Source organism: Podarcis gaigeae (assembly GCF_964106915.1).
Source record: "Podarcis gaigeae genome assembly, chromosome: Z".
In the NCBI taxonomy this organism is placed as follows: Eukaryota; Metazoa; Chordata; class Lepidosauria; order Squamata; family Lacertidae; genus Podarcis; species Podarcis gaigeae.
This window is the reverse complement of record NC_139691.1, coordinates 1,349,175-1,373,544: the sequence shown is the minus strand read 5'-3', so window position 1 is coordinate 1,373,544 and position 24,370 is coordinate 1,349,175. Positions and strand designations below refer to the sequence as shown.

General features: G+C 48.4%; 1 long non-coding RNA gene across 1 annotated transcript in view; it reads left to right on the top strand.

The window, feature by feature from the left end:
* LOC310836552 overlaps window positions 1-22,682 on the top strand; it is a 33,801-nt gene extending 11,119 nt beyond the window's left edge. Inside the window, exons 2-4 of the long non-coding RNA XR_014560138.1 lie at window positions 4,582-5,014; window positions 20,963-21,030; window positions 22,541-22,682. This is a non-coding gene — a long non-coding RNA (uncharacterized lncRNA). The remainder of the gene's footprint in view (window positions 1-4,581; window positions 5,015-20,962; window positions 21,031-22,540) is intronic.
* The last annotated feature ends 1,688 nt before the right edge of the window (window positions 22,683-24,370 follow it).

Below are 24,370 nucleotides of genomic sequence, written 5' to 3'. Positions count from 1 at the left end.
CGCCATCTGCACTCATTGCCCAGGGGTACATTATCATTGCCTGCGTTTGTTGAGAAAGGTTTTTGGGAGAGCAAAAGGGGGTAAGCCCCTAGGGGGCTGTTCAGAGCTGCCGGTGGAAGACAGAATAGATGGGTGTCAGAGCAAATGAGAGTCCCCAACACAATGCACACCCACCCACAGAATTGATGCAGGAATCACAGCTTTAAAATCCCTTACAGAGGACCAACCTCCAAGGAAAGGGAGTCCATTAGCTTCTGTGAGAGTCTGTTCCACTACTGGACAGCTCTTACTGCCAGAAACTTCTTCCTAAGGTTTAGGGCCTTGCCTGCAATTTGAATCCATTGGTTGGGGTGCTGCTCTCTGGGGCAGAAGAAAACAAGCTTGCTCTATCTTCCATGGGACAACCCTTCAGGTGTTTGAAGATGGCTGTTGTATCTTCTCCAGTTTTCTATTCTCCAGGCTAAACATGCTCTGCTCCCTCAACTGTTCCTCCTGAGGCTTAGTTTGCAATGGAGTGGTGAGGGTTCTTCATGTAGATAACCACTTCTCTCCAGGAGGAAAAACAAACTATAAACTTTGCAGATGAATGGACTAAAACAGGGGTCAGCAAACTTTTTTGGGAGGGGGCCAGTTCACTGTCCCCCAGTCTTTTTTGCAGGCCGGACTGTGTATGCGCATGTGTGCGCACATGCATGCCATGGGGGGGGGCTTCTCTCTCCCCCCCAGCCCTCCAATCCCCCTGCCTACCTTCTCCGCCGCTCTGCCTGCGGTGGGGAGCTGGCAGCGGTGGCATCGCCACTCCTTTCCATGCCAGCTTTCCCCAGCAGGCAGCGTGGCTTCCTATTAAAGCCCAGCCCCCTTGCTGTACTGTTTTTAATATTCAGTTGGAAGCCGCCCAGAGTGGCTGGGGAAACCCAGCCAGATGGGCGGGGTATAAATAAATAATAATAATAATAATAATAATAATTATTATTATTATTCCTCCGCAGGGCAGGGAGAAGCCAGGAAGAGGGAGGGAGGAGGTGCCGTCACGGGGTGTGTGTGTGTGGGAGGGAAATCTCAGGGGGAAATGGCGCCCGATTTTTTTTTTTTTTAATGGTTATTATGCCAATCCAAGCAGCAACTCCAGGACTGTCCATGGGCCAGATCCAGAGGGCAATTGGACCTGATCTGGCCCATGGGCCTTAGTTTGCTGACCCCTGAACTAAAATGTGTTTCATCATATAAAATGCGAAGTCTGACAACACTGGAGATGCTGATGTTAGTGAGCGTTCTTGAATCCCATCCCAGCTCAACTCACACTTGTGTCTTTCCTTCAGCTGAAGCCCTAGAGGCCTTGCTCAAAGTACAGCAGGAGTTTTTGACTCCTGCATCGTTTGGCGTTGGTGGAGAGACAATGACAGTCCTTCTGTGAACCATTCAGTGGAACAGGAGGCCTGGTCCAATAGGGCGTAACCCAAGGTATTTTGCTGCCTGTGACAGATTGTGCCCCCACAATTCCACAGGCATTAGTAGGCCCAAAGCTGGACCACTGCAATGCGCTTTGTGTGGGGCTGCCCTTGGGCTGATTCAGAAGCTGCACCTGGTGCAGAGTGCGGCAGCCGGACTGCTGAGGGGCCACCTGGCCAACAAGATGTGCCAACCCTTTCAAAGCATCTGCTCTGGCTACCCATCTATTACTAAGGCCCTTGTCTTAATTTACAAAGCCCCAAACAATTTAGGTCCAGGGTACCTCAGGGAGCGCCTGAACCCTTCTATCCTAGCTCAGTCACCAAGATCGTCTGCAGGGGCTTGTCGTTCCCCAAGTTGGTGATGCTCTTTGGACAATAAGCCTTTAGCATTATCAGTCCAGCCTTGTGGAACATTCTGTGCCTATAGGCAACTTCTGTTCACTTTTAAACCCTTGCTGAGAACTCTTCTATTTCCCCAGGACTACCCAGGCAATATGAGAGCACCTTTCCATCATACCTGAGGGCAGAAGGCTACACAGGGCGGACACAGGGTAGGCTGTAGAGAACTTCCAGTCTTTTGCTTTTTGCATTTGAAGCCCTAAGCGATTTGGGATCAGCTTACCTAAGGGACTGCCTCCCCCCATATATCTCTGTCTGCTAACTGTGCTGCTCACATGGGGGTACCATGGAGGGTGCCGCATGCCCCAGAGATATGCTCAGCTTGTTCTGAAAAGTGGACTTTTAGTGAGGCAGCCCAAGCCCTCTGGAAATAGCTCACTGAACTACGGTTCCCAGACTGCTTAACAGTCAATTCTTCTTTCCAGGGAACTGGGAATTGTGTCTCTGGATGGGAAGCGAGGAGGGGGCTCCTAGCAGCTCTCAGAACCCATAACAAACTACAGCTCCCATCATTCTTTGGGGGCAGCCATGTCTGTTCAAAGAGGTTTCTTAGTGCTTCAAACAGGGGGTATGAATGTGGCCTGGGTTTGTGTCCACCCAGCTTGGCAAACTGCCTTTCTGTTGTCTCCCAGCTCCTGCCCTCGCAGTGGGTGACGCTGAGTCGCTGAACTGGTGCTGCAAGGTGCAGGCAGCCACCACGAAACAAGCCAAGAATCCTGGAGGCTGCTGTGCTTCCGGCTTTCCCCAGAGTGGGACCATCCCTTGGGGGCAGGAGAAATTTGCCTCCTTCCTTCCGCTGGCTCTTGTTTAATTAGCACCTGGCTGAGGCTGCCACGGCGCGTCACGTGGTCCCTTTGCCGCCCCTCCCCCTCCCTCGCTTTATTATTTCCTACTTTGGTTTGATGTCGTTGGTATATAAAACGTTAAGAGCTCTACATTTCTTCTTTTAAAGGCCCTAAAGGGAGCCTTGCTTTTTTCGTGTTAAAGTCATTACGGCAAACACCTGTGCACTGTTGGGTTTAATTGGGCTACAGCTGCCGGGGAAGGGACGGGGGATTTGCCACATCGATCGAGTTGTCTGTCTCAGCTTCGCCAACACACTCGCACCTCTTTGGCCACGGAGGACGGACTGGAGGGGAATCCACAGTCCGCCACCAGAAAGCAGGACGAAGGAAGAAGCCCTGGCCGTCAGCTGGTCAAGGAAGGCCAGGCAGACGCCAGCTGGTCAAGAAGGGCCAGGCTGCCATTGCGGGCGGCTGGGCACCCTAGGAGAAGGAGGTGCAAAGCACAGGGAGGTTTTTAAGGGAGTGACTGAGGGAGCTGTTGGGGGGAGAGACTTGGGCTGCGGCGCCAAGCAGGAGGGAGAGGAAGGCTGAGGTTCTATGCCCAGGCAAAGCAAGACAATGATCCTGGCTGATAGGGCAGATCATAATGGGAGAAGGGCCCTTCTGCATCACACCAAGGGGAGACAATCTTGCTCACCACCCTGTTCTCACAGCGGCAAGCCAGAAGCCTGTAGGAAGCTGCAAAGCGCAACCTGAGTGCAAGAGTATAAGAGCATAAGGCATAAGGATCAGGCCAATAGCCCGGCGTCCTGTTCTCACAGCCAGATGTCCCTCTGGGAAGCCTGCAAGCTGGACACGAGAACAGCAGCACTCTGCCCACCTGCGATTCCCAGCGAGGATACCTCTGACAGCGGGTGCAGAATATAGCCGTGCTGCCTAGCAGCCATCGATAGCCCTTGTCTTTCATGAATTTGCCCAATCCTCTTTTTTATTTTTTATTTTTATTTTTTAAATGATATTTATTCAATTTCATACAAAGACTTAACTTTAACATATCAAAGAAAGAAAAAGCAATAAAAATAAGAAAAAAGAAAATGAAGAAATTAAAGTATTACAAACCCCACATATACCACCACATACATAAATAAGACTTAATTAAGTGATTAAACTCCAACTTCATAAACATATTACTTGACTTCCTCTAATCTCTTCCAACTGAATTTCCTTGTAATTGAATTTAGCAGTTTCCAATATCATTATTTCATATAACAATATTCCAGTTATAATCAAATGTCCTAACTTTTCTTATCCTACTGTTTCTTATTTATTTATTTAATCCTGATTTAATCCTAGGCCCAATTAGTTCTTTCAAGTAATTACAAATCTTTAATATTACAATATTTATTCAAATAGTCTTCCAGTCTTCTTGATATTCCTCTTCTTTCTGGTCGCGGATTCTCCTGGTGAGATCAGCCAGCTCCATAAAGTCCATCATCTTCATCTGCCATTCTTCTAGCGTTGCCAATCCTCTTTTTTTAAGCCAACAAAGTTGGTGGCCATTGCTGCCTCCAGTGGGAGGGAGTTCCACAGTTTAACGGTGCGTTACTTGTAACTATGCTCTGAATCCCATGCTGTGTGAAGAAGTTTGTCCTGAATGTCACAACATTCGCCTTCACCGGATGACTCCAAGTTCTCTTTTATGAGATAGAGAGAAAACCCTCCATTTGCTTTCTCCACATCATGCAAAATTTCATTCAACTCACTCATGTCTCCCCTTCTTCCAAAATTATATTTAAACTTTTCCTTGTAGTGGGAGGGGAAGGATTATTCCAATTCCTTCATCATTTTTGCAGCCAAAATAACAACATCAACAACAGATCAGCAGGTTATCAATTGTAATTAGTTACTTACTGCTTGGCCTCACCTTTGCCTGCTTTCATCCCCAGGTGCTCACATTGTTGTTACCTACTGTTGACCTCTGCCGGTCTAGCCAGAATGGCCCCTGCACTCTGATGGCGCCTGGAGTTTAAATGCACCAACAGAAACTGCACTGCACACTGAATCCCTTTGGGAGGAGCGCTCTTCGCCCTGGGACAGAATCACACCAAGACTCTGAGTTCAGGAAAACAAGGAGGCAACGTTGACTGCAGGAAGTACATGCTCCACAGGTCAGATGCTAGTCAGGTGGGCTTGAGGCAGCAATCCCGGGCAGTGGGACCCCCAGAGGCAGCACTCCTGTCGGGTGTCGGTCTCTGGAGAAGAAGTGGTGGTGGCAGCAGCTTCTGGAGACGCCTCGTGAAATCTTGCTGATATCTCATGAGATCTGGCCGGAACTCACTGTTGACGTTGCCATTTCATGGGCACCACCAGGAAGCCCAGGTAAGGAAGGCTTCAGCAAGGGTAGGGCAGGGGGGCAAAATTGGAAGGGTGGGGATGCGCTGCCCCTCCCTATGTGCCTTGGGAATCCACAACCTTGCCACCAAATCCGTTTACAATCTCTAAATGGGACCTCTAAGCTGAGAGCTCGAAACTGCCTCTCCCTCCCTTTTGAAATAAGATGAAACAAGTGAGACTTCAACAAAACGTTGCAGGTCTCCACTTTGTTTGTTTATTATTTCAGTTCTGCTTGAGGTTCCAGGGCGGAGAACATTGATATGTTAAAATGGGGGTTGCCAATGCGCTCCCCACAGAGGCCTTTCGTGGCACCAGCAGGGGTTTCCTGCAAAGCATGAAGAGCAAGAGGACATGACTGCAGATGCTCACGTGTGTGAAGAGCCACCTGTGGTGCCCTCAGTGGCAAACCTCGGTTTTGCCAGGTGCATAAGGTGCAAAAAGGCTCACCAATACTCCATTTCTCTGCAGCATTTAGCACTGCATTCTCTTTCGGGTCTCATGTGATCATTTCCCAATATGATCACATCGTATGTGTATTTAACCTGCAGTTTCAACCATGCACACTTGCAGGTGATCTGGCTGAAGTTGCACAAGTCCAAGCACGGAGGAGAAAGTTCTTTTTAAAAGAGCTTGGAGTTACCCAGTGTGGAAAGGCCTTTAAAGATATCTGTCTTCCTTACAGGGCAAGACCCACTCACTGTATGGGCTCTGGGGTGCTCTTGATAGGTCTTGTGGGGCCACCTGAGATCTTGCATGAACATTCCCAGCTTTCCAGCACCAGAGCAGACCTTGTCCCGTAAGCAGAGATCTCAAAAGCTCTTTTATCCTGAGTCTGCTTGGGTTATCCAGTGCAAAAAGAGCTTGTAAGCTCTTCTCCTTCAGGCCTATTCAGTACAGAGGCTCTGGGAGTATACTTCCTCTCTCCCCCTCACCTGCTAGCCACAGGGTGACTCCAGGGGTTTTGGCACACACCAGTGGTTCCCAATTACCTAATTACCCCCTATTTTTCAAACACCAAGCTACGGGGACACCCTCCACCTTTGGAAAATGTTGATAACTCTATGGTAGTTATCTCTGCAAAGCAATGAACAAAATGTGAGGTAGCCCCTAATAAACAAAGGATTTCAGGTATACTAAAAAACAGACTAGGGCTGAGCAACTGAACACCATATCAGCAACTGAACACCATGATATTCTGATATATATATTTATTCTGTGAACTGCCCTGAGACCCTGGGGTACAGGGAGGTATAATAATAATAATAATAATAATAATAATAATAATAATAATAATAATAATATCATGATGTCTGAAACTGGAGATCAGGCATGGGGATGAGGGAAGGAACAGGCCGGAGATTGGATGGGAAGCAGGAGGAAGTGAGGGGGAGGGGAGGGGAGGGGGGAGGGGGGCATCAGCAGAGCAGCCCGAAAAGATGTACATCCCTTGTGGCTGCTGCTGCTGCTGCTTTCCTGCTGACTGAGAAAAGCTGCTCCGCCCCATTGCCAGGGGAAGGCAGGGCTACAGGGCCTTGAAGGGAGGACAGTCAGCTGCCCGGTCCCCCTCAGCATGAGGGGAAGGCAGCGCCTCACAATCGGCCGCCCTGGTCCCCCTCAGCGTGAGGGAAGGCAGCTCAGAGCAGTAGCATTATCGGTTGAGATCATCATGCCACACTGCCTTGAAATCAGCCTGCTCTCCCTCGAGGGAGGAGTGAGGTATTGCTGCGTATTGCTGGGTTAAAATTGTTATCGCAGTATGATTTCAAAACCGATTTTGCCCATAATAATAATAATAATAATAATAATAATAATAATAATAATTATACCCCACCCATCTGGTTGGGTTTCCCCATCCACTCTTTCAACAGAACATTAAAAACAGAATAAAACTTCAAACATTAAAAACTTCCCTAAACAGGGCTGTCTTCTAAAAGTCAGATAGTTGTTTATTTCCTTGACATTTGATGAGAGGGCGTTCCACAGGGCGGGTGCCACTACCGAGAAGGCCCTCTGCCTGGTTCCCTGTAACCTTACCGTAACCTCTCGCAGGTTCCCTGTAACCTCTCACAGTAAGGGAGCTGCCAGAGGGCAGCCCCACACAAAGTGCATTGCAGTAGTCCAGAGGGACCCCTCAGAGGGGTCTCAGCCTGCGTACCAGGTGGAGCTGGTAGACAGCTGCCCTGGACACAGAATTGACCTGTGCCTCCATGGACAGCTGTGAGTCCACAATGGCTCCCAGGCTGCGCACCTGATCCTTCATGGGCATAGTGACCCCATTCATGACCAGGGAGTCCTCCACATCCACCTGTCCTCTGTCCCCCCAAAACAGAACTCCTGTCTTGTCAGAATTCAACCTCAATCTGTTAACCACCATCCATCCTGCAACCGACTCCAGACACTCACACAGGACATTCACCACCTTCACTGGTTCTGATTTGAAAGAGAGGTAGAGCTGGGTATCATCCACATACTGATGAACACCCAGCCCCAACCTCCTGATGATCTCTCCCAGCGGCTTCATGCAGATGTTAAAAAGCATGGGGGAGAGGACCGAACCCTGAGGCACCCACAGGTGAGAGCCCCGGGGTCTCAACACTCACCCCCCCCACCACCTTCTGGACATGGCCCAGGAGGAAGGAGTGGAACCACTGCATAATACTGCCCCCAGCTCCTCTAGCTGGTCCAGAAGGATGTTGTGGTCGATGCTATCAAAGGCCACTGAGAGATCCAGCAGAACTAGGAAACAGCTTTCACCTTTGTCCCCAGCCTGCCGGAGATCATTGACCAGTGCGACCAAGGCAGTTTCAGTCCCATGATGAGTCCAGAATCCCAGTTGGAAGGGATCCAAATGGTCCCAGCATGCTTGGAGTTGTTCAGCAACCACCTGCTCAATCACCTTACCCAAGAATGGAAGAATTGAGACTGGGCGATAGTTGGCCATATTGGCTGTCTGGAAACCATCTGGATCTCTCTGGAAACCATTTGGATCCATTAAGTGGCAGGAGCAGACCATCTGAATCAGCTCCACCTCCCTGAGAAGGGTAAGGGTCGTGGAGAAGTCCAGTTGCACCAGGAAGTGATCTGACCATGTCACTTCTTTTGTTTCACTTTTACTTAGTGTCAGATCACCCACATCCATAGAGGTGAACTCCAGGTCTAAGGCATGTCCACAATTATGAGTTGGGCCAAACTTATTCAGGGACAGTCCCATGAAGACCATGCTTTCCATGCAGTACTGAGCAGCCCCTTGTAAGGTCATGTTGGCATGAATGTTTGGACAACCAAACTCCAGGAGAGCATCCGCCATGACCTGAAGCAGCTCGGGCAGGGAATTCTTGGTGCAGCGGGGCGGTCGATACACCAAAAGGAATCATGTACTGCCCCTATTGCCCAACTTGCAGAACATGCACTCAGAAAACTGGGTCTTCCCAATAGGACACCTGGTGCCAACTAATGACTTCCTAAAAATCACTGCAACCCCCCCTCCCCGCCCACATGACCTGGGTTGCTGTGCGTAAGAGAAACCTGGTGGACAAGCAGCAGCTAGGACAGGCCCATCTGCTTCATCCAACCAAGTCTCTGTCACACATGCCAGGTCAAGTGCTCCATCCGTAATTTTCAATATATTGAAAACCCGCACAGCACTAAAACAGACCATAAAATTTGTGTAATTACCATGCAAATATGACCAAAAAAGTAGTTGGGGGAAGGCAAAGGATGGGGCCGCAGACCTCCGGGTATATTCTTCGGACCCCCAGGGGTCCCTGGACCCCTAACTTGGAACTACTGGCATAAATAACTTTTGTGTATACATGGAACCCTTGGAACGGAACCATCACATAAGATGCAACCATCCTGTGTTTTAAAAAGGAGGGAGAGATGGTTGCTCAGCTGTCAGGTGTCTGATTTAGGGGTTGTAAAGGGGTATTTTGCAGGAGAGATATCATAGAATGCAAGTGCATACTGTGGAAATCAGGTTTCCACAATTAAAGTGGGTTGAAAGTGCTGCTATACCTTTACTTAGTGTAGTTATAGGGGAGCCTTTGGCCCTCCAGATTTTGCCAAATGACACTCCCACCAGGGCCAGCAAATATGGTGATGCTTTTTCAGCAACATCTGGTCAGAGGTCTCCCACACCTTCCCCAGTGCAACACACCCATTTTAAAATAAGAAATGTGAGAGTTGTTGTTGTTGTTGTTACTACTACTACTATTATTATTACTATTATTATTATTATTTCAACAACACCATAAGGATAAATTATGAAATATCCCACTCTAATCCAGAAGTTTGTGCTTAAATATACATGCAAAATAACAACCAATTAATATAAGTTATTACCGTGGACTACTATTTGTATAGAAGGTGATAGGGAAGTTTTTAATGTGTGACATTTTGATGTATTTTTAATCCTTGTTGGAAGCCGCCCAGAGCGGCTGGGGAAACCTGGCCAGATGGGCGGGGTACAAATAATAAATTATTATTATTAACACTTTAAAGTTAAACAAAAAGTTGTATAATGTGAGGGGAGTCCTGTATGTATTTGTGTATGTATTTCAAATTCTTTCTTTTAATTGTTGTTATTTCATGGTTCTTTTTGCAGTTAGGAAAGTGGCAGAGAAATGCAATGAATGTGGGTGATGAATGATTAATAGGAAGATGCGTTAACATCCCACAGGCAAACCAGGATGAAAGCTCACCGTCGTATAACTTCCCCACAAACAAATCAAAGCAAATGCTCAACAAAGACCAGCTATAGTCTAACCTCCGTGTGAGCTTTGTGTCAGCAAATCAGGTTGAGTGCCTAGTAAATAGGTTGTCTGTGGAGCAGCCCTCGTTTGCTTAAACAGAAACCCTTTAAAATCTGGGCAGCGTTTTTAATGCCAGGCTTAAATTATGCAGCGACTGCAGCGCAAGACGTTAAATATGCAGATGAGCAGATTCCTTTTGCCTCTTTTATCTTGTGGCTTCGGCACTGTCTAAAAACAGATTGCAGCAGTCATCCTCATTCAGAGGAATAAAAACAAATCAGGGGAAAGGGAGGGGAGGCTGAATTGCCAAAATGAACAAGTTTGGTTCTCAAATTCTGTCTCTCGTTTGTGAGGCAGCAACATGAATTCTAGGAGTTTCTGAAACAGTGAAATCATCTGTTTCCCCATCTGGGCTTGGGGTGACCCATCCAGTTCTGCTGCCTTGTTGCTCCTGCTGCTCCTGAAGCCTCACTTTCCGAGGTCACACAGCTATGGCTTTTGGGTTCTGGCAAGATCTTGCAAGAGCCCTGTGAGATCTCACTGGAAGCAGACATTTCTCCTCTGGTGGCTGTGGGGATGGGCATCTGCAGAGACACCCCCTGGATTCTGTAACCCGAGGCAGCTGCCTCAGGATCTGGGTCAGCTGAGAGAAGAGAGAGCACATTGAACCCAAGACATGTGCAGCAACAACTGAATGTAGGTCTCACCAAATCATAGAATCATGGAACTGTAGAGTTGGAAGGGACCCTGAGGGTCCTACCCCCTGCAATGCAGGAACCACAGCTAAATAATCCCTGGCAGATGGCTGCCCAACCTCTGTTTAAAAACATCCCATGAAAGAGAACCCACCACCTTCTAAGGCAGTGATAGCCAAACTTGGCCCTCCAGCTGTTTTGGGACTACAACTCCCACCATCCCTAGCTAACAGGACCAGTGGTCAGGGATGATGGGAATTGTGGTCCCAAAACAGCTGGAGGACCGAGTTTGGCCATCACTGTTCTAAGGGAATCTGTTTCTCTGTAGAACAGCGCTTATCCTCAGAAAGTTCTTCCTTCTTGTACTTGGAATCCATTGGTTCCGGTCGCAGGAACAGGAGAGAACAAGCAGGAGAGAACACACTTGCTCCATCTTCCACGACTGGCAGCCCTTGAGATACGAATTGTGGTGCTGGAGGAGACTCTTGAGAGTCCCATGGACTGCAAGAAGATCAAACCTCTCCATTCTGAAGGAAATCAGCCCTGAGGGCTCACTGGAAGGACAGATTGTGAAGCTGAGGCTCCAAGACTTTGGCCACGTCATGAGAAGAGAAGACTCCCTGGAAAAGACCCTGATGGTGGGAAAGATGGAGGGCACAAGGAGAAGGGGATGACAGAGGACAAGATGTTGGGACAGTGTTCTAGAAGCTACCAGCATGAGTTTGACCAAACTGTGGGAGGCAGTGGAAGACAGGAGGGCCTGGCGTGCTCTGGTCCAGGGGGTCACGAAGAGGCGGACACGACTAAATGACTAAACAACAACAACAACAATCCTATCCTTTCTCAGTCTTCTGAATGTGTGGCCAACTTAAAGCTTGCTCTTAGGGGGAAGATTTAGGTGGTGACCTGGTCTGCAATCAGCACGTGATTTGACCATGTCTAGCACAGGGGCTGGAACCCTGGGACCCTCCAGATGTTGTAGAGCTCTATCTCCCTAGTCAGCTGGGCGAAGGGTCAGGGGTGACCCACAGCCCTCCTTCGCAAGGCCCTTCTCAGGCGGAGATGCCAGGAGAGGATGTAGGAGATGGCCACAGCACGTGCTCTGCCGCTGAGCTCAGGTCTTTACGTGGGGGCAGTGTCAGTGTCTGAGAAATGGTTTTTGGAGGGACCTTCCTTTCTCCCTTCCCTTCTCTCTTTCATTTGTTTTATTCTCATTTTTTGCACACCTTTAAACAGAGGATCACAGCATCGTAACATCCAGTTGGGGAGGGAAAGGTTCTGTTGCGGCTGTGAGCCTGACATCTAGTGGCGAATGGCTGCATTGCCTGCACTCAGAAAATGCCCTCCACATACCTTCCAACGTTTCTCTGATGAGAATAGGGACATCCCATATTCAATACAGTGGTACCTCGGGTTAAGTACTTAATTCGTTCCGGAGGTCCGTTCTTAACTTGAAACTGTTCTTAACCTGAAGCACCACTTTGGCTAATGGGGCCTCCTGCTGCCGCCGCGCCACCGGAGCACGATTTCTGTTCTTATCCTGAAGCAAAGTTGTTAACCTGAAGCACTATTTCTGGGTTAGCGGAGTCTGTAACCTGAAGCGTCTGTAACCCGAGGTACCACTGTAATGATAATTTTACTATTTATGCCCCACACATCTTACTGGGTTGTCCCAGCCACTCTGGGCAGCTTCCAACGTATGTTGTTGTTGTTTAGTTGTTTAGTTGTGTCCGACTCTTTGTGACCCCCTGGACCAGAGCACGCCAGGCCCTCCTGTCTTCCACTGCCTCCCACAGTTTGGTCAAACTCATGCTGGTAGCTTCAAGAACACTGTCCCACCATCTCGTCCTCTGTCATCCCCTTCTCCTTGTGCCCTCCATCTTTCCCAACATCAGGGTCTTTTCCAGGGAGTCTTCTCTTCTCATGAGGTGGCCAAAGTCTTGGAGCCTCAGCTTCAGGATCTGTCCTTCCAGTGAGCACTCAGGGCTGATTTCCCTCAGAATGGAGAGGTTTGATCTTCTTGCAGTCCATGGGACTCTCAAGAGTCTCCTCCAGTACTAGAATTCAAAAGCATCCATTCTTCGGCGATCAGCCTTCTTGATGGTCCAGCTCTCACTTCCATACATCACTACTGGGAAAACCATAGATTTTACTATATGGACCTTTGTTGGCAAGGTGATGTCTCTACTTTTTAAGATGCTGTCTTCCAACATATAAAAACATATAAAAAACCACAACAAAACATTAAAAAAAACTTCCCCGTACAAGATTGCCTTCAGATGTCTTGGGGGTCGGATAACTCCATACCCTCCAACATTTCTCCAAGGAAAATGGGGACATCCTAGGGGAAAGTGGGACATTCCGGGATCAAATCAGAAACCAGTACAGCTTCTCTACATCAGGGACAGCCCTGGAAAATAGGGACGATTGAAGGGTCTGAGTTCATTGGTTGTACAGTCATACCTCATGTTACGTTTGCCTCATGTTACGTTCTTTCAGGTTGCGTCCGCGGTGACCCAGAAGTACTGGAAAGGGTTACTTCCGGGTTTCACCACTTGCGCATGCGCAGAAGTGCCAAATCGCGCTGCACACCTGTGCAGATACGGCACTTCAGGTTGCGGGCTTTTCATGTTGCAAACGGACCTCCGGAACGGATCCCGTTCGCAACCAGAGGTACCGCTGTATACACACCACAGGCTTAAAATCAGTAGTGACAGGAATACATTTATGCAGCAAATGTACACATGTGTGCAAAGGCCGACTGAGGTGACCCCAGTTCTCTTTCTTGCTCAAACAGAAACCCTCTTGTGCGGCGCCATCTGCCTGCATTTCCCTTAAGCACATGGGAAGCTGCCTTGCAGAGAGTCAGGCCACAGGTCTGCCTAATAGCTGTCTCGGGGCTTCCTATACTACCCTGACTTTCAGCAGTCCCCCTGGGGTTTCGGATTATTTCCCAGCCTTAACTGGAGGTGCCTCTGGGGGTTGGGCCCAGTGCCCTTATTACTAAATTTTAAAAAAGTATTTGTTGAGGTGAGTCATTAAAAACCAACAGCAGTGATGATATCTGAGGGTTTGGTTGAATCATCCGATTGGAAACTTTTCCCGGTTCACAAAATATTTCTATCCCAAATTTGAAGGTTCCCCTACATCTATCACATATGATAAAAGGTTCCTTTTTCACCACTACTTACCAGTGTTCACTTTCTAAACATAGTTACAGGCCAAACTGTATTTATTATACATTTATTTATTTATTTTAAAAAGTGCCATTACAAAAAATTAAGTGGTTTACAGCAATAAAAACATAAAACCATACAATGAAAACAACTGAAAAGTTAAAAGCAATAATCAGCTATAAAATGTTGCGGAAGGATGTGTTTATAATTGCCTGCATAAGCTTGGTGGAATTTTTTTTCAGCTGGCATTGACGCAGAAGGCTGACTCTCTAGTGGCAGAGTGTTCCACAGGACTAGCCCAATGACACTACAGTCTGGTTTATTCTTGTTATCAAATGAGCCTCACCAACTTGAGGAGCAGACAGTGACACTCCTGCACATGATCTCAGTGGTGGAGCTGGAATGTAAGAGTTCGGGCAGCCCAGTCTTGGCGGTTCCGTGGACCTCAATTGCATAGAGATTTGTGAATAAGTACAAGAACTTTGGACCTGGCTCAGTAGTTAAGTGGGCAGCCAGTGTGGACGCCTGTGTTACATTTCCGAGCACAATTCAAAGTTGGTGCTGACCTTTAAAGCCCTAAACGGCCTTGCTCCTGTATACCTGAAGGAGTGTCTCCACCTCCATCATTCTGCCCGGACACTGAGGTCCAGCTCCGAGGGGCTTCTGGCAGTTCCCTCACTGCGAGAAGCCAAGTTACAGGGAACCAGGCAGAGGGCCTTCTCGGTAGTGGCTCCCGCCCTGTGGAACGCCCTCCCACCAGATGTCAAAGAGAACAACAACTACCAAACTTTTAGAAAACATCTGAAGGCAGCCCTGTTTAGGGAAGCTTTTAATGTTTAACAGGTTATTGTTCTGTTGGAAGCCACCCAGAGTGGCTGGGGAAACCCAGCCAGATGAGCGGGGTATAAATAATAAATTATTATTATTATTATAAAAGGTAAAGGTACGCCTGCCCGTTCGGGCCAGTCTTGCCAGACTCTAGGGTTGTGCGCTCATCTCACTCTATAGGCTGGGAGCCAGCGCTGTCCGCAGACACTTCCGGGTCACGTGGCCAGCGTGACAAGCTGCATCTGGCAAGCCAGCGCAGCACACGGAACGCCGTTTACCTTCCCACTGGTAAGCGGTCCCTATTTATCTACTTGCACCCGGAGGTGCTTTCGAACTGCTAGGTTGGCAGGCGCTGGGACCGAGCGATGGGAGCGCACCCCACCACGGGGATTCAAACCGCCAACCATGTGATCGGCAAGTCCTAGGCGCTGAGGTTTTACCCACAGTGCCACCCGCGTCCCTATTATTATTATTACATGTGCCCATATCTCTAGCTGCATCTGTAATTTTGGCCCTGGCTTCCTAAATGGCAGGATAGTAGACTCCCCTTCCTTGGAGGTTGTGAAGCAGGGGTAAAGGGGGGGCCACCTGTCATGGATGCTTTAGTTGGGATTATTGCTTTGCAGGGGGGTTGGACTAGATGATCCTTGAGGTTCCTTCCAACTCCTCGATTCTATGATTCTCTGGTTCTTTTTCCCAGTGTCCCCCTCCTAACCCCATGCAGCTTGTGTCCTTGCTAACTTTCCCCTCCTCTCCACATTCAAGGTCTTTGGTTCCTCAAGCTGCCCTCCTCCTGCCCCCACCCCTGCCCCCACCCCTGCCCCTCCAGCTGTGAAAAGGGTGAGCCCAGGGTACAGAGCCCTAGAGGTCCCCTCTTCACACTTTCCCAACGTCTCTGGCTAACGTTTCCATTCATCTTGCATCTTCTGGTCAGCAATAGAGGTCTGCAAGGTTTTGGGTGGGGGAGCAGAACTGGAGGGAGTGGGGAACCTTTCTTCTTGGGCAAGACAATGGCAAGACCTCCCAACAACTGCAGCTGCGTTGGGAGCTGTGTGAATGCAACGGGGGGGGGGGGGTGTCGCTCTTGGCGAAAGTGGCTGAGGGGAGTATCTGGCTCTCTCGGGGAAGTGGGGCTGCAATTCAACTGTCACTCTGCGTCCGCCAAGAAGGGGTTTGAAAAGGCTCTCTCAGAGCAGCAAACACTTTCTAGGCTTGCTCTCTCCCCCCCCCCCCCGGTCCGCCCCCAATCTCTCTGGGTGAATGCAAGGGCTGCCCCATTGTCTCTCCCCTCCTGCGTGTGGCCCTTTGGCAAGGGAACAATGAGCTGGTCAAAGGGCCCTGTCGAACAGACCTTGGCTGGGGAGAATGCTTTGCGCTGGCTAAGCACCGGGCGGCAGAGACTTGGGTGGGAGCAAGCTGGCTTCCTCTGCCCGGCCTGGTGTCTCTCCACTCAGCTTGCCAAGTGGGACACACCCTCTCGCCCCCTCCCCAGGCCCCCAGAGCAGGAAATTCCCTTTGTCCCTGGAGCTGCAGTTGGCAAAAACCTCCCTGCTTCCTTTTGGAGAGGGCTCACCCTGGTCACACCAACAGCAGGGCCACGGAGGTAGCTATTACAGTGCCCCTGGCGGTGGGTTGGTCGGCAGCTGGCAGCAGTGGCGTAGCGTGGGGGGTGCAGGGGGGCCGGCCACACCGGGCGCAACATCTGGGGGTTAGGGTTAGGGGGCGCAAATCCACGGGTTAGGGGGCGCAAATTACTTGCCTTGCCCCGGGTGCTGACAACCCACGCTACGCCACTGGCTGGCAGCCCCCAGCAAAGCGAACTGATCGACCCCTTGCTTGACTTTGTTTTGCTCCTGTTCTTACATTTCGCTTCATTTCATGGTACTCCTGTTAAGTGTTTTCCACATCATTAGTTGCCGCTGCTGCTGCTGCGCTACTAAAACGCGACCAACTTCTTCCTCGTTTCATATCTCTCCGCCCGTACATATCAAAATCTTCTGGGCCTTCAGAGTGACCCAGATTGTGCCCAGGCGACCACATCCGTCAAGGCTGCTGAGGAACTGAATTAAGGTTGCTCTCTCCCTGCAGGTCCAAAGAGGCTCCGTCCGTCCGCTGCTCATGAAGAAAATCTCTTTGGAAGTTTCTGCCCTGCTTGCCTCCACTTATCGAAACTAAATTTCAAGAAGTTAATCGGGCAGAGAATGCGGGGGACGAAGACATTAGAGATCAAATTAGTGCAGTTGAATCTCCATTTTCTTTTTGACCTAGAAGACCATTAGGGATGGTCAGAATTAATTAGCTCTCCTTTTAGTGGAACTCTGGAGGGAGGGGGCAGGCAATTTGCACATAGGGACTTGTCAGAGGAGGATGCAATGTGACTCTCTAGACATGGGGTGGGTGGGTGGGTGGGCAGGAGACCCAATCCATAGGGGAAAGAGGGATTCCAAGACACGTTTCTGGATCTGGAAAGGGGGGGGAGGGAAGGAAGATGCCCTTTTAACTCTCCTATCCGTTACTCAGCATAGGAGTGACATTTTTTGGTACAGAAAGGCCCTTGGAGGGTTTTGTTTTTTCAAAAATCCTCTTGCAGTAGCAAACCAAGAGGTGGGGGTGCAGGACAGATGCAGGTTGCGACACCAGCCTGGCCATCAGCTCTTTCCGAAAGACAATTTGCCCCGGACATCTTCCAGGAAGGACTTTGTGGTTAAGGAGACTGAAGATTTCTGCTGACTCCCAACTGCTATCCTTACAAAGTCTATTTTTGTTCAATTGCTGATGTGGTGGAAAAATTCCAGAAAAACTTCTTTTTTTAAAAAAAAAAAATGGTTCTTACATTTAGTGATATGAAAGGGACATCTCCAGCAGGCTTTTGAGGGAGCTTATTTTCAGCTGATTGCCGAAGAATTGATGCTTTTGAATTCTGGTGCTGGAGGAGACTCTTGAGAGTCCCACGGACTGCAAGAAGATCAAAGCTATCCATTCTGAAAGAAATCAGCCCCGAGTGCTCCCTGGAAGGACAGATCCTGAAGCTGAGGCTCCAAGACTTTGGCCACCTCAGGAGAAGACTCCCTGGAAAAGACCCTGATGTTGGGAAAGATGGAGGGCACAAGGAGAAGGGGACAACAGAGGACGAGATGGTGGGACAGTGTTCTCGAGGCTACCAACATGAGTCTGACCAAACTGCGGGAGGCAGTGGAAGACAGGAGTGCCTGGCGTGCTCTGGTCCAGGGGGTCACGAAGAGTCGGACACGACTAAACGACTAAACAACAACAATTTTTCAGCTTTTCTTCTGGGAGCTTCATTTCCACAGAGGCACGTGGCAATGGTAGCTGAATAAGTCCTTCTCTTTTACAAAAGATGAGCCCTGCTGGGTCAGGCAGAGGCCAGTCAAATACCACATGGTTTAAGTATTGCATTTGGAGGGTGGCCTCCTTCTGCATCTATCATAACACGTGGGGCCTGCAATAAAATGTTGCAGCCTGAACAGCTCTTGCTCAGGGTTCCAACCAGCCAACTATATCCGCCCTAGTCTTGCACCCTCCCCTTCTCTAACAGCCAGTAAGCATTCCATGCCCACTGAGCATGCTCATTCCTCACTAGGCTGTCATTCCTCCCCCTGCTAAAATAATAATAATTAAGGCTGCCATATATCCAGATTCTCCCACCCATTACTGGGATTTGAAAGGTGGACTTGACGGCGGGAATTTTTGAAAGGCGGTGCTTCGTCCTGGATCTTAGGCAAGCCAATCAAAAATTTGTGGTTTTGGTGGTTTTGAATAATTCTTTTTTTTTTGTTGTGTCCTGGTTTTTACTTTTTGTATGGCAACCCTATAATAATAATATATTTGCTTGTAGTTTTACAAACCTTGAGGTCCTGCTCTAGCCTGCTGACGTTTTCCTATGAAATGTGAATTTTCTCCATCATTTTCTCCTAAGTGATCCTCTAGTCTGAATAGCTCAGTTGGTTAGAGCACGGTGCTGATGATGGCAAGGTTGAAAGTTACATCTCCATCTTGAACAGCTGCATATTCGTGGTTGGGCTACATGATCCTCAGGGTCCCAACTCTACAGCTCTATGATTCTATTGCACATACATTTATGCGCAATTTTCTTTAATATAAACATTTTTGGAAAGCAGTGTTCTTAATATAATGAACTTTGTGTATGTAATTCCCTGGTACATGCACTTTTCTGCACATTATTTAGTTGGTGAACTGCATTGCAACATTCAGAAAAGTGCAAATTTCAAAGAACAGCTGCGTTTTGGTTTATATATTGATTAGAGTTGTGTGAATTAGATGGGCTCACCTTTAAATGTGGACTGAATCCAGTTTCTCCCCCATCCATAATAAAGATTAGCACCTAGAGAGTTGAGCTTGTTGTAAGCATCCACCGGGGGTATTAATAAAAAAATTATTTATTATTATTATTATTATTATTATTATTATTATCATCCGGCTGAAGCTCAAGGGCCTAAATCAGTTATAGCCATTAACTTCAATTAACTGAGCTGGACTAACACTGTTTAAAGCCCAAGATGTTTTCATTTCTAGGAAATCATTGACTTTTGCAGGGAAGATAGATTTTTGCAGGGTTGGAGGTTCCCCAGTTCCCCATCCATGCTAAGCAGTTTCAATGAGAGCCATTCCACGCCTCCAGCTGTGCTTGCACCAATCCCTGGATGTTTCCAGACACAGCAGTGGCACCACTGCACATGCCACATAATTCCCCTGATGTAGGTCTGAGAACTCCATCTCTTGGTGTGGCAGCACCTGCCCTCTGGAACTCCCTGCCTATTGGCATCATGTTCTCATTTAAGTGTATGTTTTAATGTGGATTTTAGTTTACTGATAATTTTATCTTTTGATTGTTTTAGTGTTGTTTTTACTGTTCTTACTGTTCTCTTTGTAAACTGCTTTGAAGCTTTTGAGGCTTTTGTTTTTTTTACAATGCAGTGTAAAAGTTTTATAACATAAATTAATGAAAAATATATATGCTGGTGTAACCCTCACCTTTGGCCAAATTTAAAGAAGACCCTTCTGTATCAACGCTGATCACGTCATCTCAACACACAAAGACACTGCTATCTATCATTATGGGAATTGTGAACACCATTTTCGCTTTCTGTTGGAGGAATAAAAATCTATCGCTGGGTCTCCTTCCTGTCTTTCTGCTCTTTAAACAAGGCCTTATATCCTGGCTATCGCATTGTTTAGCCAACTGACTGTCCGTTCAGGGCACAGCCTGCCACAAATGATCCATGCGGACATCTCCAGTAGCTGGACAACTTTATAAGGGCACATTTTTGAAATTAATTTGATTGGACCAATCTCTCTGATCCTTTGCTGAAGGCTAAATAAACATAATTAAAATATTCTTAGTTTCCAATCTGCTTTGTTCAGTTCATTAAATGGAAGTGCAGCTTCCAGGTCTCCTGCACTCAGTTAAGTGTAGGGGGGGAAGGCGGAGAGAAGGAGAAATGGGGGGTATATTTAGAGAAACGTGCGATGCTTTGTCACTAATTACACCTGGGGGGGAAATCTCATTAGATATTCATTTGCTTCCCAGAGTTTAAAACAAATCTAATGAGCTGCATTAGCTGCACTAACAATGAAATGATCCTGTCTTGTCCACTCATATTTCAAAACAGAGGGGGAGAAGAGCAGTCTGAAACGGGGGTGCCACCGTCTTGAAGAAGGTTGGTCCGCCAGCTTTGGCCTGCAATGCTACCAAGGAACACAGTGGGGAGGGCTTTAATTTTCTGCTTCGTTCTGGGGCGGATGGTAAATACACCCTGATGTTCTGGGTTCTGCAGTGGAGGAGAAGGACGAGAACGTGTCCAGCTCTTGGCCTACCTATTCTCCCTGTCTCCCCATCCAGGGGTAGGAATTGTCCTCTTGGACGCTGCTGCTTTGTTTCACTTCCCTGGGCCACAACACAGCTCCTTTGCTCCTCCTGTCTTCTGTCCACTTGGTCCAGTTTCAACTCCCTTTCACTGGGCTAGTTTGTACATAATGCTGAGCCACTGTAGTTTGTTTGACCACCCGTCTGACTTCAGACCAACCATGGTTTGTTTTCTGGCAACAGACCACAATGTGAAGCCATGGCCTGTTGTTCACTTCTGAATGATGGCATTCTTTGATAACTATGGTCTGGTGCTATGCCCGTACCCAACATCCTTGCTCAAACAAGGTTTGTTTGTGCACCCCACCTCAGAGGCTCACCAAACCACAGAGGCACAAAGCAACTTGAAAAGAAGCCAAGCTATGGAGGGACAAGACATGAAGGTTCTAGTCAGGTGGGAGTTGGCTGTCCGTGAGGAAGACGGCTGAAATTTGACACTTGGGGGAGGGAAAAGTGGTTCTGAATGAGTTGCACCCCTGTGTAGGCCTGTGAATAAGACAAAACTCCCACATACAGCATCTCGTTCTTCTTCAGTTTTCCCTCAGTGAAACTTTCCCACCTGATCTGCTTTATTCCAGACACAGCTAACAGTTTGCTCATCTGCAAGACAACTTCTGGAACAAGTCATAGTTAATACAAACCACAGGTTAGTGTTATGTGTGAATGCAGCCATTTGGTAACTTTGGCCTGGAGCGGCTGAGCCTTGCATATATATATTGCCAAGACCTTGGTTCTTCAGGATTGTGCTGATTGTGTGGCGTCACTGCTGCCTCTTTACGCTGGCATTTCTAACAGCTGTGCCCCTTTAGGAGTCTGGCTCATCATTCCCTCCGCAGTACTGATGCTCCTCCCAGCCACCTGACTGGCCTTATGGTTAGCAATGCTGGTCAAGGCTGACCTCTCCGCTCCTCCTGACCCCATTTCCTCCATCAGATTCCCCTTGGCTGTGCCACGAAACCGCTGTCTTGACTTTCATGTTACCTGGACCTTAATCTTTCCCAGTGAAAAACTTGCAGCTCCTTCAGCATGATGTGGAAGTGCAGATGTGCAAAGGAGGTGACATAAAACACCACCCACTGTGATATGTTTTAACTAAGGCTGCTCTAAATGTGAGGCTACTTTAAATATGTTGGCTGGCTCTTTGCAATAATCCAAAAAACAGTGATGGCGAGGATCCCATGTTGTAAGGCCAGCTTAATGGTCCTAGCTTTGTTTGGGATGCAAGAGCTGTCACCGCTGCCACCACCATGGCTGGGTGAGTGATTTCCCCACCAGCACCTTGGGGGCAAACAGGAAGGAAGGAGACTGTGAGGCTGAAGTTCACACAGCTACTCCAGAGACTCTCGAGAGCGAACAGGCAGGTGTAAAATGGCAAACTCCAGACAGTTTTACTGCTGTTTCTCGGCAGAGGCCATGAATCCAGCCACAGGATAACGTTGTGGGAACGACTGCACGCAGGCAGAATATATGGGACTCCTTGATAATTGTGGGGCGGCTTTTAAGTAGAAGCACAGAGCAGGATTTGGTGGTATTTGGGGTTCTGACAGCCAGGAGAGAGACGGCCAGAGACCAGAGTTTGCAATTTCATTTCCACACCGAACCTGAGAACAGAAATGCTGATGAGGCGGATGGGAGTTTCAGCAGGGAGAACCCTTTTCACAGAAGTGGTTCAGCTTGACACCAAAGTTGCTAAGTATAAAGGTGGGGAAGGAGGCCTTTTTCCTCAAAGGGCAGTGCAGAAAATTCTGCTTGCAGCCGGGCAGAGCGGGAAGAGACAAAGCAGAAGGCTGGCCCCTCCCTCCTCCGCTCCGTCTCTCTTATTAAAAGGTTAAAGGAACTGCAGCTCCAAATTAGAAAGGCAACTTCACAAAGCTGGCACGTTTCACCGGAGATTCCTCAAAGGTGGAAGGCGGCCAACCTCCTGCCATTATTTGAGGAGCGACCCAGCCTTGTAGCGGGGTCTTGCTGGCAAGTTCACTTTGCCTTCAGGTGAAGGGAAGTCTTAGAAAATGTTTTAATAGATTAAAGGTGGCGTGTGGAGAAAAGCACAGCTTGACCAAAGGTAGCCAGAGTGCTTTCCGGAAAGGAACTTTTCTGCTTCACTAACTTTTGGAAATGTCTTCTCCCTCCCCCGCTCCCTCAATCTTCTCCTTCAGAACATGCATTCCTTGTCGGCGTAGGCAAGAGGCGAAGTGGCAGCCACAGAGGGGCTTGGAACTTCAAGAGGGTCCTTGACAGCGTCCCACATCACAGGTTACTGTCTAAAAATGGGGAGCCGGTGAGAGGAAGAGAATTGCTGTGCAGGAGCAAGCGGGAAAGGGAGGCGCACCAAGAGGCCTTTCAAGATGAAAGGCAGCTCAATCAAGGAGCGAGGGCTGGGAGAGGCTGCGGCGGCAGGACCGGCCTTCCTCCTTGGTCTGAAGAGGAGGACAGAGATGGTGGTGATGGGCGGAGTGACTCCTTCCAAGGCAACCAGGCTCAGTGGGCGTGTGTTCTGGGCAGAGCTGCCAGGGGGAGTACCTCAGGTTAAGAACTTAATTCGTTCCAGAGGTCTGTTCTTAACCTGAAACTGTTCTTAACCTGAAGCACCACTTTAGCTAATGGGGCCTCCTGCTGCCGCCGCACCGCCAGAGACCAATTTCTGTTCTCATCCTGAAGCAAAGTTCTTAACCCGAGGTAATATTTCTGGGTTAGCGGAGTCTGTAACCTGAAGCGTATGTAACCTGAAGCATATTTAACCCAAGGTACCACTGTATAGCATGAGACTAGAATCAAAATGAGGAATAAGAACATAAGTATTAATAAGGATTATATGCTCATTTCTATCTCTCTGAAAAAATAATACCTCACTTTTCCATTCCACAGGGGGAGTTTCTCAAAGTGGTCTATGTGAGGTAAAGGTAAAGGGACCCCTGACCATTAGGTCCAGTCATGGACGACTCTGGGGTTGCGGCGCTCATCTCGCTTTATTGGCTGAGGGAGCCGGTGTACAGGTTCTGGGTCATGTGGCCAGCATGACTAAGCCGCTTCTGGCGAACCGGAGCAGCGCACGGAAACGCCGTTTACCTTCCCACTGGAGTGGTACCTATTTATCTACTTGCACTTTGACGTGCTTTTGAAATGCTAGGTTGGCAGGAAGTGGTCCATGTAGATAAAGACAAATGTTAAAATAACAATGGCCCAACCATTAAAACACAAATCACCAAGCTAAAAACAGAGCATCTGATACTGAATCGTTTTGGGGGTGGGGATGCTCTTCCCAACCCACTCAGCAAGAGACTAATCAATTCCCCAGAAGACGAACTCCACATTCAAAACAAAACTTCATGACACAGCTAAACACTGTGGACTCTATGCATATTCTCCATTTTCCTGGGATTACAAAAGCCACCCCGGGTTCTGATTTGATCCTGAAATGTACCTGTTTCCCCCAGCGGTGCAGTGGATGAGCGGCACTTGTCCCGAGAGGCAGCTGTGGCTGCAAGGGAGCAGCACCCTGTTCCCTCTCCCTGGCCGCCTCCACCAGCCTCCTCTCTTGGGCTGGAGGGGGGGGAGGAGAGGGGGCTGCAGAGGCCCAGCCCCCTGTGACATGCTGGACCTGAGGGGCAGGCAGAGGGCATGGGGCGTCCGGGACAGGAAGAAAGGGGAAATGGGGTGCAAGGAGTCTTGATATTTTTTAAAAAAAATGTTTTGTGCATGCGCATCTAATCTTGCCCCTTTATAAAATTTATTTATTGGTGTGTGTTTTTCTTTTTGTTGGAAGGCAAGTTCTATGGTGGAGCCTTTCGGAGAAGCTGATTCCCACATCCCATGTCACAGAATCAGGAGAGGAGGAAATGGGATAAAGGCAGACAAATGGATGTCTTCTTTAATATCCCTATTCTGTGCTCTGGGAATCAAAAAACAAAACTCAGCTTCTGTGCACACAGAATCAGGCAATGTGTTGAACACCAGCAGAGATACACACACACACACACACACAGAGA